The following is an 11,687-nucleotide window of genomic DNA, read 5'->3' as shown; positions in this document are numbered from 1 at the left end:
TGAGACCCTGGAAGGGTTATGTGAGACTTCATGGCACCCAGATCGGTGTCATAATAAACGTGTCAGCATATAAATAATGAAGCCAGAGTGTAGACATGTATATTTTGTGGTAAATACAAATAAATATTAAAAATGTATTGGGTTTTATGTTACATTTTAGGCTTCTCCGTGTGTGAGCCAGTGAGACCTCGATGGGGGAGCATTTGAAGCTACTTAGCAGGCCGAGTGGACACCGGACCACGGCCCCCAAATGTCAGAGGCCCTTCTGGCCTTCACCACCCAAATGTCACTCAACCAACCAGGAAACATAAAACGACTACAGAGACACAACAGATCTGTAAAGACATGCAAAAAACAACTGCAGAGATAAAATAGCTGAAAAGACACACATGAGACCAGAGTGACACACGACAAATATGAACAAATGGGCACAGCTATCACGAAGAGACACAAAAAGACCACAAAGAGACACAAAAAGACCACAAAGAGACACAAAAAGACCATGAAGAGACACAAAAAGACCACAAAGAGACACAAAAAGACCACAAAGAGACACAAAAAGACCATGAAGAGACACAAAAAGACCACAAAGAGACACAAAAAGACAAGGACGAGACCAAGACGACTGCAAAGGGACTGCAAAGAGACACAAGACGACTGCAAAGAGACTCAAGACGACTGCAAAGAGACACGAGACGACTGCAAAAAAGACACAAGACGACTGCAAAGAGACACAAGTCGACTGCAAAGAGACACAAGTCGACTGCAAAGAGACACAAGACGACTGCAAAGAGACACGAGACAACTGCAAAGAGACACAAGTCGACTGCAAAGAGACACAAGACGACTGCAAAGAGACACAAGATGACTGCAAAGAGACACGAGACGACTGCAAAGAGACACAAGTCGACTGCAAAGAGACACAAGACGACTGCAAAGAGACACGAGACAACTGCAAAGAGACACAAGTCGACTGCAAAGAGACACAAGACGACTGCAAAGAGACACAAGACGACTGCAAAGGGACGCAAAACAACTACGAAAAGGGGGAACAGCAAAGAAAAACAAAACCACACAGAAATGTGTCGTCTCTCCAAAAGCAACACAAAACAACGACTGCAACGAAGCTAAACAACTACAAAGTCGGTCTCTTGCTCGTGTAGGAGAGGCGCTAGGTCTCTTTGAATATATCAAATGTTTATTTTATTGCCCTTCAAAATGTTCTGCAGACTGCGGTGTTGCTGTGTTATAAGCTGCAATGCTTCATCTCCACCACTAGTGGGCGACCTCGGTCTGGCAATGAGGGAACACCAGCTCCGTGCCCACAGGCGCACTTTACAGTCATGTTGCATTTTCACCCTATACAGTGATGCGGTCGCCCATGGCAACGCATGAGCACAACAGTAGAATAGGCTAAAATTCTCCAGGGGGGGGGGGGGGCTGCCAAGATTACATCATGATGCAGTTAATAAGCGTCCTATAATTCTGGACTACAACTTTGTAAAGAGCCCTCGGTTCCTTTGCACTGCGGCGTATTGACGCCATCGATCGCTCCCTTCAATGAGACGTTGACCCAAAGGAACCGGCCCTCTGAGAAGTTATTGATCCTCCTGCTGATGTCACTGCATCTCCTTCTATCTGTTGCATGCCATCGATCGTCTCATGTCTTCATTTTACTGAGAAGACTGTCTTCTTCTTCTTCTTCTTCACCAGCTGATTTAATTCTCACAACTTGCCCCGAATGTCAGAACTTTTTAAAAATAATTACCACTTTTGTTATTGCTGCAAATCTGTGTTTGAACTGCCGGAACAATTCAATTGCAACCACAATCTTGCATCAGCTATACTGCTGTGCGCACGCCTGTGTGTGTGTGTGTGTGTGCGCGCGCATGTGTGTGTGTGTGCGCGCGCGTGTGTGTGTGTGTGTGTGTGTGCTATAATATTCAGTGAAGCCCCCACAGCAAAAAAAACCACTGCAGAGATTGTGTCGCATGATGTTGTGGAGCTACAGTTTCTTGGAGTGGGGGGGATGGGGGGGGCTGTGGGGGAGGGGGGGGGGGGTTCTGCTTTCTCTCCCTGTCGCAGTGTCAGTCAAGGTAAATGTATTCCTCCCTCAACCCCCTCTTTTCTCTTCCTCTCTCTGTCCACCAGCAGCTCTCTCTTTCTCTCAATCTTTTTCACACATCTGCCTTTTCTTTTCTTTTCTTTTCTTTTACTCCCCCTTTGTTCTGTCTGTCTCTGTTTATTATTTTCCATAACCCAATCCAAAGCTCCTCTTTCAGGGTTATAAATAGACGCTATACCCTTCTCTTACTATTCTCTGCGTTGCTTCCCGTATTCTCTCCCTTCTGCCTGCAATATAGTCAGAGTCTCTGCTGCAGCTTCTTCTTTTTCTGCACACCTCTCACCCTCAACGTCTCTCTGTTCTCACAGTTATTATTTCAAGAACTCTCGAACGTGGTCTTCCTCGAGAAAGACGTACAGCTTCAGGTTCACGCGCTCGCTTTTCCTCTCAAGCACAGAAGGGAAAAAAGGGGGGTTCGGTAGCGCTAGTGAGCATCACAGATAGTCGGATGGCGTCGCACTCTCTGTGTTACCGATAACCTCGCCGTTGCCCCGGCAACCCGGAGGACGAAAAACCCCACATCTGGTCATAGTGTCGTGCTCAAGGGCACTAAAGCAGAGCAGGTGGAGCGGCCTGCACACATGTACCCGGCGGATGCCAGAAACGGGAGAGTATCGACGCGTCGGTGACCTCACGTGACCTCACATCAGCACCAAAATCATTAACAGCTGATCCGACCGCCGAGAACAAAAAGAACACTTTTAATTGACTCAGTAAATCCATAAGTGCATGAATTTAGGTCAGTTAGTTAAAGTTGCACTTCCTCTTTTTTTAGCTTCTTCAGTGGCTAAAAAACATTCGAACCGCAACAAAAAAAGAAGATGTTGTTTTATGTATCCATTGAATCTGAATTTGCAAGTTAAAAGGCGTATTAGAGCAAATGTGAATAGCCGGCGGCCTGTTAGCTTAGCACGAAGACTGGAAACGGCTAGCGTGGTTCAAAAGTAAGAAAGATAACACTGAGCCACAATGAGGTATCGATAGTTTTATCGAACTCTCGGCTACAAAGCTAAGAAGTGTTGTTTCTCAAATTGTCAATCAGTTCCTTAAAAGCGGGTTCAATGTACCCTGTCGCACATTCATTGGTTTTCTTTGTTTGTTTAAGAGCAAAACTGAAGAAAAAAAAAAAGCTCAATTGATTTCTGAAGCAAACTCAAGAAGGCAAAGTTCTTGTTAACTTGTGATAGAAAGCATCCTGACTGGAAACAAGACAAGCTGACATGGGATGTGCACCACGGGGCCTTCACACCAGGATGCACATCATTGGTACCCATCTAGCGAGCATTGGGGACAAGAGGGTATAAGAGGGTCGCTGCAACATGGTGGTGAATATTATCAGCCCATCTATCGTCAGCTAGCCTGCCGATGTTAGCATTTAGCTCAAAGTATTGCTGTGCCTGGGTTTAGGTAGAAAAAAATGTCCAACTCCTCGTATTTGAGGCCTCCACCTATATAATATTTAAAATATTTTTACAAAAATTACAAACATCCTCACAGAGTATCAATGAATTGATCGGCTTGATGTTGTCGACCCATCATCTACACGCAGCAGCAGCTGGAAGGTGAGCTTTGTGACGTTGGCCAGAAAAGCAATAAAAAAGGAGTGTAGCTTCTGGCCTTACCCCCTCCTTTTGTTTCTTTTTATTACTGCTTCTTTAATAAATTGAAATGCATCGCCTCTTGTGCACACACACCAACGGCCTCTTCCTGCAGTGAAAATGTATTCAGCTGTATGAACGTGAATCAAAATCAATACCGGCAAAGCCAACGCATCCCAGTGAGGTGAACTCAACCACATGTTCTATGCTGCTCCGGCAATTTGATTTTTAGGCAAACAATCTTTATTTTATCTTCTTCTTCCCATTATTTAAAAATTAAACGTGTGTGTGTGTGTGTGTCTTTCACTGTTTCAGGTGATACCTTTTTCATGCGTCTCGCAGCCTCTTGTTGCCCGGACGACTCGCCCGTGTCCCCTGAACGTGGGCGAGACGTGAACGCGTGTGCGATCGGAGGCCGACGTAGGATTTAGTTTAAACCCCGTTCTGCTTTTAAACGGCTTAAAGCTGCAGCCGAGAGCCACGTGGACCTCTCTCTCTCTCTCTCTCTCTCTCTCTCCCTCTCTTTCTCTCTCGCTCTCTCTCTCCCTCTCTTTCTTTCTCTCTCGCTCTCTCTCTCCCTTCAGACGCGATCCGATCCGATGCCGTCGCGTCTGATCTTGAAATACTCTCGCCGTTTGTCTCGATGGACACTGAAAAAAACCCGCAACATGTCTCGTCGTCACGTGATCGCATGAGACATTTTGAGGCTGAAGATCACGCGGTTCAATACACGTGTGCAACCCCCCCCCCCCCCCCCATCCTTGATATGACAGAATCCCAAACAACAATTGTTCCTTCTGGCCGCGGGGTCGTGAAATAGAAAAGATCAGAGAGCGATTCATGTTTTCTTTTCATTATCCGAGCATATGCAAGAAGAAAAGCTTTCACGTAGTGTCTCTTAAAATAATTGGACATATTTCTCACTGTGGCTTTGTGAAAATTATCTTTTTAGCTCCTTGAACAAAGCAGGATGACCTCTGACCTCCTTCTTTACATTATTGCTTTATTGATCTTTTGCTGGGAAATTGACAAAAAAAAGGGGAATTGATCTCCAAAGTTGAAGTGTGTTAGGCCCCCTCAAAGAAAATACCCAGGGTGCACTGCGTTTTTTTCCAGACGGGCTTCCCTCCAGGAAGTTAAGAGGCAGAAAAATAGCTCTTGGCATGATGCCAGTTTGTTTTGTTTTTTTTGGTTTGTGTTGACGTTTTAAAAGAGTGACGCACAAACGTACTTGGTGCTTTGATGTTGTTTGTTTCTTCTGTCTGTAAAAAGGATTAACAATATCTCAGTAACGTTCCATCTTGACTCGAGCATGAACTGATTTGATTCTGGGGGTCAAAGGTCACTGCATCTTCACAAATAAATAAAAGGTTTTGGCCGTAACTCAAGAATTCATATGCTAATTCTGAATATTTCACACGCATGTCTAATAGGATCAAATAAGTGGGACAGCGATGGTATGTAAACTTGACTGGTTGTTGTAGTTCAAGGTTTTATTATAAATCTAATATTACTGTCATATGAGGTAAATGCAGTTGCTGCTGATACTGGATATAATTATTCATCAAATCCCAGTAACACTCACTGGGGCAGGAAGCACTTTCCAGATTGTAATCTCAAAGGAAATATTGTTTTATTGGGTTTTCCAATTTCTTTGTTAGAAGGAAAAACTCAAGAAGATAATCCTTATTTCTATGATCATCGATTTTTTTTATTTTTTTTAAATGTATTTATTCATCTTTGGAACAAAAGGCTTCATGACATGAGTAATTATTTTTCTCAAAGAACGTACACGCATCTATTCCCACTGAGACATGTCAGACCCGTACGACCCCTGAGGTACAATGTGGTACGACCCCCCTGTGGTACGATATGGTACAACCCCCCTGTGGTACGACCCCTGAGGTACGATGTGGTACGACCCCCCTGTGGTACGACCCCTGTGGTACGATGTGGTACGACCCCCCTGTGGTACGACCCCTGAGGTACGATGTGGTACGACCCCCCTGTGGTACGACCCCTGTGGTACGATGTGGTACGACCCCCCTGTGGTACGACCCCTGAGGTACGATGTGGTACGACCCCCCCTGTGGTACGACCCCTGAGGTACGATGTGGTACGGCCCCCCCTGTGGTACGCTGTGGTAACACCCCCCCTGTGGTACGACCCCTGTGGTACAATGTGGTACGACCCCCCTGTGGTACGACCTTGATGTACGATGTGGTACGACCCCCCTGTGGTACGACCCCTGTGGTGCGATGTGGTACGACCCCCCTGTGGTACGACCCCTGAGGTACGATGTGGTACGACCCCCCTGTGGTACGACCCTTGTGGTGCGATGTGGTACGACCCCCCTGTGGTACGACCCTTGAGGTACGATGTGGTACGACCCCCCCTGTGGTACGACCCCTGTGGTACGATGTGGTACGACTCCCCTGTGGTACGACCCCTGAGGTACGATGTGGTACGGCCCTGTGGTACGACCCTTGAGGTACGATGTGGTACGACCCCCCTGTGGTACGACCCCTGATGTACGATGTGGTACGACCCCCCTGTGGTACGACCCCCCTGTGGTACGACCCCTGATGTACGATGTGGTACGACCCCCCTGTGGTACGACCCCTGAGGTACGATGTGGTACGACCCCCCCCTGTGGTACGACACCTGTGGTACGACCCCCCTGCGGTACGACCCCTGTGGTTACCACCCCTGTGGTACGACCCCTATGCAAAGACCAAGAGTCCTATTTACCCCCTGTGCATAATTGAATGCTCCAAATTCCTAAATTCCAGCAGTGTAATGAAGAAGCCATGTTCTACAGTGTCATCTGTTTGAACTGGAGCAGCACCCAGAGGGGACGAGTTTGAAACCAGGTCCTGCAGGGACCCTCACAGCAACACTCGCGTCCCCTAAAGGGTCCGGGAGGCCGGAAGAATCTTCTTCAAGCAAATGGGTGCTCTTGATGAAAAATGAAAGTGCTTTTCTTTTGTCGTCAAGGTGGTGGTTAAAGTGGACAGAGAGCAGCACGGCCCTTCGTTATTACCGCCAGTGTTTTTTGTGGGATGTTTAAATGCAAATAACTGACAAAAAGCAACGAGTTCAAAGCAATATGCAGCAAATTTTATTTAGTGCGGAAAACACAGTACAGGGACAGTGTGTTCTTGTGCATTCTCACCTCGTAGCCACCAGTTCTGAAAGTCCAACAAACACATCATAGATTGAAAAATGTCAAAATACACACATGGGGAATTTGTAGCCTAAAAACACACAAATGTGGATTTCACATGCCTACACAACGAATAAAAACGAGTGGGAGGAGTTCACAGCAACGCGGGTGTCCACGTTAATTATACAAACATAATCTAATACAACCAGCAAATAAATAAATAAACAAAAGCAAATCGCGATAGGAGAAGTGATGAGGCAATAAGGAGATTCGGTGGGTTGTGGGGGATGGGGCTCTGTCGAGCTTCCTGATTGGCAGATGCCTCCCTGAAAGGACAATGGCCACCGATTGGCCACGCTGAGAAGGGTAAGCCCACACCGCGAAACGCCACAATGTGAACGTACAATCGTCTCGAACACAAACTAAAATCATACTTTCGCATTCTCTTTTTTTTGGGAGGGGGGGGGGGGGGGGGGTTTCGTGGCACGGTCGTTTCAGCTGGATTCGCTCGACTGTTTTCTGCTCCGCAACAGAAGAAGAGATTATCTAAATATACACGTTTGTTGTTCTCTAAAGTATGGCTTTGATGTCGTTTTTCTAGGCCGTGAAGCTGGGCCCGAATACCCCTCAACAATCGCGTTCCGCTACCCAGCGCGTCGTGTTCTCGTCCGCCGTGATAAATAAGAAGCGAATGTAGATAAACACGAACGAGCAGAGGAGGGTATTAAGTCGGCGAGCATGGGTTTGTGGGGGAGACGCTGCACAGTCACCCGAGGGTGTAAATGGGGGGACTTCACTTTTAAGCCGTCTCGGACAAACTGAGGCGAGGCTTTTTTATTATTATTCCACCCATCATTGCTCCCCTCGCTCGCCGAACCCCCTCGTTCGGTCGCCTTCGGGGGACGTGGGAGAGGGAGAGGGAGGGAAATGAGGTCACGCTAACAAAAGCAAAGCGAGAAACAAAAACGCGGCTTTGACAAAAGAAAAGAGGCGGAGATGAATATAAAGGCCGGTGTCTGTTAAACGTCTAAAACGAGAGAGCTCTCTGCAAACGATGCGTGAAACTGGGATGCGATGCGACGCCTCGACGGATCGGGACCCGACGCGTCCCGAGCAGATTGGGGAGAAACAGAGGGGTTTGTGGGTCGGCGAAGGTGAAGAGATGGCTGCTTTTCTCTCGCCGGTAACACCGGGGGCCGGAGCGACATGTAAAGCTCGGCTTACACTAATCCTCCGCTACTACAAGGGAAGAAGAAAAAAAAAAATAATGTCCCGACGCCACGGGGGAACACGTCCGCCGACTCCCGCGAGGATCGAACCTGTGACCTTTCAGTTATTGCAGGCTCACATTTCATCTCCTACTACACGTCACATTTTTTTACATTTTGAAGTGACCGGCTCGCCGTCACTTTTTCCTCGAGTCGTGTCTGTTGCCAAGCAACGCAAAGCTTCTCTCGCTCCTGACAGGTGGCTATTTACGGCCTCCAGACACTGTTTTTCAATTACATGCATCTGGCTCGCCAACGGGTCCCACGATGACGACCCGGAGGCTTTCTAGGCGGAACAGATATTATAATAGGTGTTACGCGTTGTTATTGTTATGTTCGGAGAGCATTACAGATTGACTTGGCATCTCTCTAAAAATCAGAACAATGATGCAAAGACGCAACGTTTATTTATTTTTTCAGGCCGATCGCATTTCAGAGGACATTCAATGTCTAAAATAAATTTTTTGAAATTTTAAAGCAAATGAAAAAAAAACGTCAAAGTTCCTGTAATTTGAAGGGATTCTCAAATGTGATTTTTTTTTACAAAAATCAAAATAGTTTGTCTCAAGGTTATTATTGCTTTTTCCGCATTGATTGATTCACAATTTGCCACGACTCAAATAAACCAAGCCGGTTTTCATCTTAAAATGCTTTACTTAGCCTTTCCTGACCACTGATAAGTGCGTTTATGTCCGACGTTTACGCGGCCCTTTAAGTACAGAATGAATGTTAAGACGCCTGTCTGCAAATATTTACAACCACTGCCTAAGTGTGTGGTGTCATTGATGTGGAACAGATGGCTTTAAAGGAGGCAGGTACAGGCACATAAAGGAGGCCGAATCTCAGCGGCGTCCAGTCAGCTTATCTTTTTTTTTTTTTATAACTCGCAAATCCGATCAGCTCAAGCGCGAACGCATCGGTGCCGGACAGACCCGCACACAATCCAACATCTTTTAAACATTCTTATATACAAGCTGTGCTTTTCACTCGAGGTGTCAATTTCAAAATGCCTGCACAATCCCTATTATTAAGTGTATGTCAGGTCATTTATTGGTGTCAAATCCAGTTAGGGGGAGGCGGGGAGAAAAATAAAAAATAACAAAAAGGGCCGACGTCTTCAACGAGTCTCCTCTACGCCGTGAGGGAAGGAGGAAGCGGGTCGGACCGTGGCGGAGGAGAGCGAGCGAGAGGGGCGGCGATGGCGGCCGCGTCCCGTCCTCGAAATAGAAAAGAGGTTACATTCCAATAATAATTCTAGTAATTAGTGAGATTATTATTAAAAAGCGATGGAGAGTAAGTCTGGCTTTTTAGAAGCAGTTGAGTGTGCTACATACATCGAGGGGGAGGAGACATGGATGGAAGCAGGAGTGTAGTAATAGTGTGTGTGTGTGTGTGTGTGTGTTTTGTCCCACAATACGAACTGGGGCCTTCTGGTTGAGTGTGCTTCATATTTACTCATTCTGTGTCTTTCTTTCCGTCTCGGTCCAACAGCTGCAGTGTCTCTCTCTCTCTTTCCGTCTAAAGGTGACGGGGCTCCGGTTTCGCCTCCGGCATCCGCTCCGAATCATTAGCAAGTGTTTATTTAAGGATGCGGAGGCTCGGGTTACCATGCCGGGGCGCTGAGTAACCCGACGCCGAGCGTGCTCCGAGCGGCTCTCCGGACACCGTTTTATTTTTTTTAATGGTGTAAGTGTGGCGTCTACGGCCGGGAAGGCATTACAATGCCGGTTGTATGGACGAGCAAATGTCTTTCGATATCTTCGGGCCGGGTTTCTGGCCGGCTGGAGGTCAAAATTATTCCCGGTAGCCCCAAAACTATTCTCGGGTCGTGTGAAGATAGTAGAAGCCGCGGCATGATGACAATGCGCGGCGTGTTCAGTTTCGGTGTTGTTTTCTATCGAGTCACTTGTGTCTGCAGAGAGGAGGGGATCGAACCATCGACTCTACAGCAGAACAAGTATTTACTCAAGATCCCCTTACCGGCTATCTCACCCCCGAAAGCTTTCGACCACATCTCCGATGTCCGTCTCCGAGCGCGCTCAGTTGTGATGGAGATAGCTCAAACCTCACATTATGTCATATTACCGTCTCCCTGGCAAATGAGCAAACTCCGTTAGCCGAGGAACATGATGACATGAGATGCGATTGAAAGCCCAATGCTCAATTTAATCAAATTTATTGAAGCACAAATAAAACTGTTTAAAAGTCATCTAGAAAAACCGAACAGACTCACGCCGACTCGGCTAACTTATTTTAGCGATCTCGGCTCCAGCTAACTAAACCGTCGTTAGCCGGAAACGAGTGGCTTGCTTCAGTCCAACTCCGTCCGGCATCCTCCCGTGTGCCTTAAAACCCCCGTTGCCAGTTTTAATGAAATTAAAACAAACAAGTGGGAATTATTTATCCTTCCCTTCTCGTCCTCGGCCTATCGGTGACAGAGAAGCAGCTCCAGATCTAATGACGTGTGCTTCATCGACGCCACTCGGGGCAGTCGTTTTTCGAAATGAGTCGGTATGAATATTTGAATGGATTTCCACCAGGTCGCTCATTGATATTAAACAGCATCAGGTATCACTGAGGTGTGAGGGGGAGGGGGGGAGACAAATGTTCCGGAGGGGCGTTAACGACTCGTGAGTGCACGCCGTGTGCCTGCTCGCCACCTCAAATTGATCCGGCCTGCGGCAAATTCGGCAAATTGCCCCGCGCGAGTTAGCAACCGGTTTCCATGACCACCGGCACCTGCGTCACCCCGTGAGATCAGGCTGGCAAGAGGCGATCCGATATCTGGCGGTACAGAGGGAGGGGGGATTTTTACACCTGAGACAGTTACTCAGTGTTATTTTCATCCTCACAGAGAGAAAAGAGAGAGAGAGAACGAGGCGGAAAGAAAAGAAACTAGAGAGCGTGCTTCTGTTTTTCGTTTTTTTTTCTTCTCTTTTTTGTGCCATATGTCGCCGCTGAAGGACGTGTGCTTGTTTCTTGTCGGTCAGCAGAGAGAAGTGTCTGTTTTTAAAGCACAACTTCTGTCTGCTTGTGTGCTGTGCTTTGTGTTGCATCTGCAGGACGAGCGAGGGCTAAGGGATAAGGGCTAAGGGATAATGGATAAGGGATAAGGGATAAAGGCTAAGGGATAATAAGGGATAAGGTCTCATGTTCGGGAGGGACACACGGGTGATATGTAGGGACATTTGCAAAGGTTAATTTGGTGACGGGAGGTTACAGTATTTCGTCATGCTAGATTATAAATTCCAAATCTCCACCTTTTTTTCTCTCTCCTCTTTCCCCCAAATTTTTCTTGCCCCTTCCAACTTTCCTCATCTTCGATATCAGTCGATCTCTCATGCAAAAAGGCGTTTCATGACACTTTGCATAATGTGACAATATATCCTGAACTATTTAAAATCCCTGCTCCGTCAACCTCCCGATCCAATTCATTTACTGTGTTTTATGTACATCTGCGGAATTTGTGTAGTTTTTTTTAAATCAATTTTTTTTCTTTTTTCGCATTTTATTTTTCGTTTCGCTCATCA

This window comes from Cyclopterus lumpus, chromosome 18 (genome assembly GCF_009769545.1).
Source record: "Cyclopterus lumpus isolate fCycLum1 chromosome 18, fCycLum1.pri, whole genome shotgun sequence".
Classification (NCBI taxonomy): Eukaryota; Metazoa; Chordata; class Actinopteri; order Perciformes; family Cyclopteridae; genus Cyclopterus; species Cyclopterus lumpus.
This window is presented reverse-complemented; position numbering follows the sequence as displayed.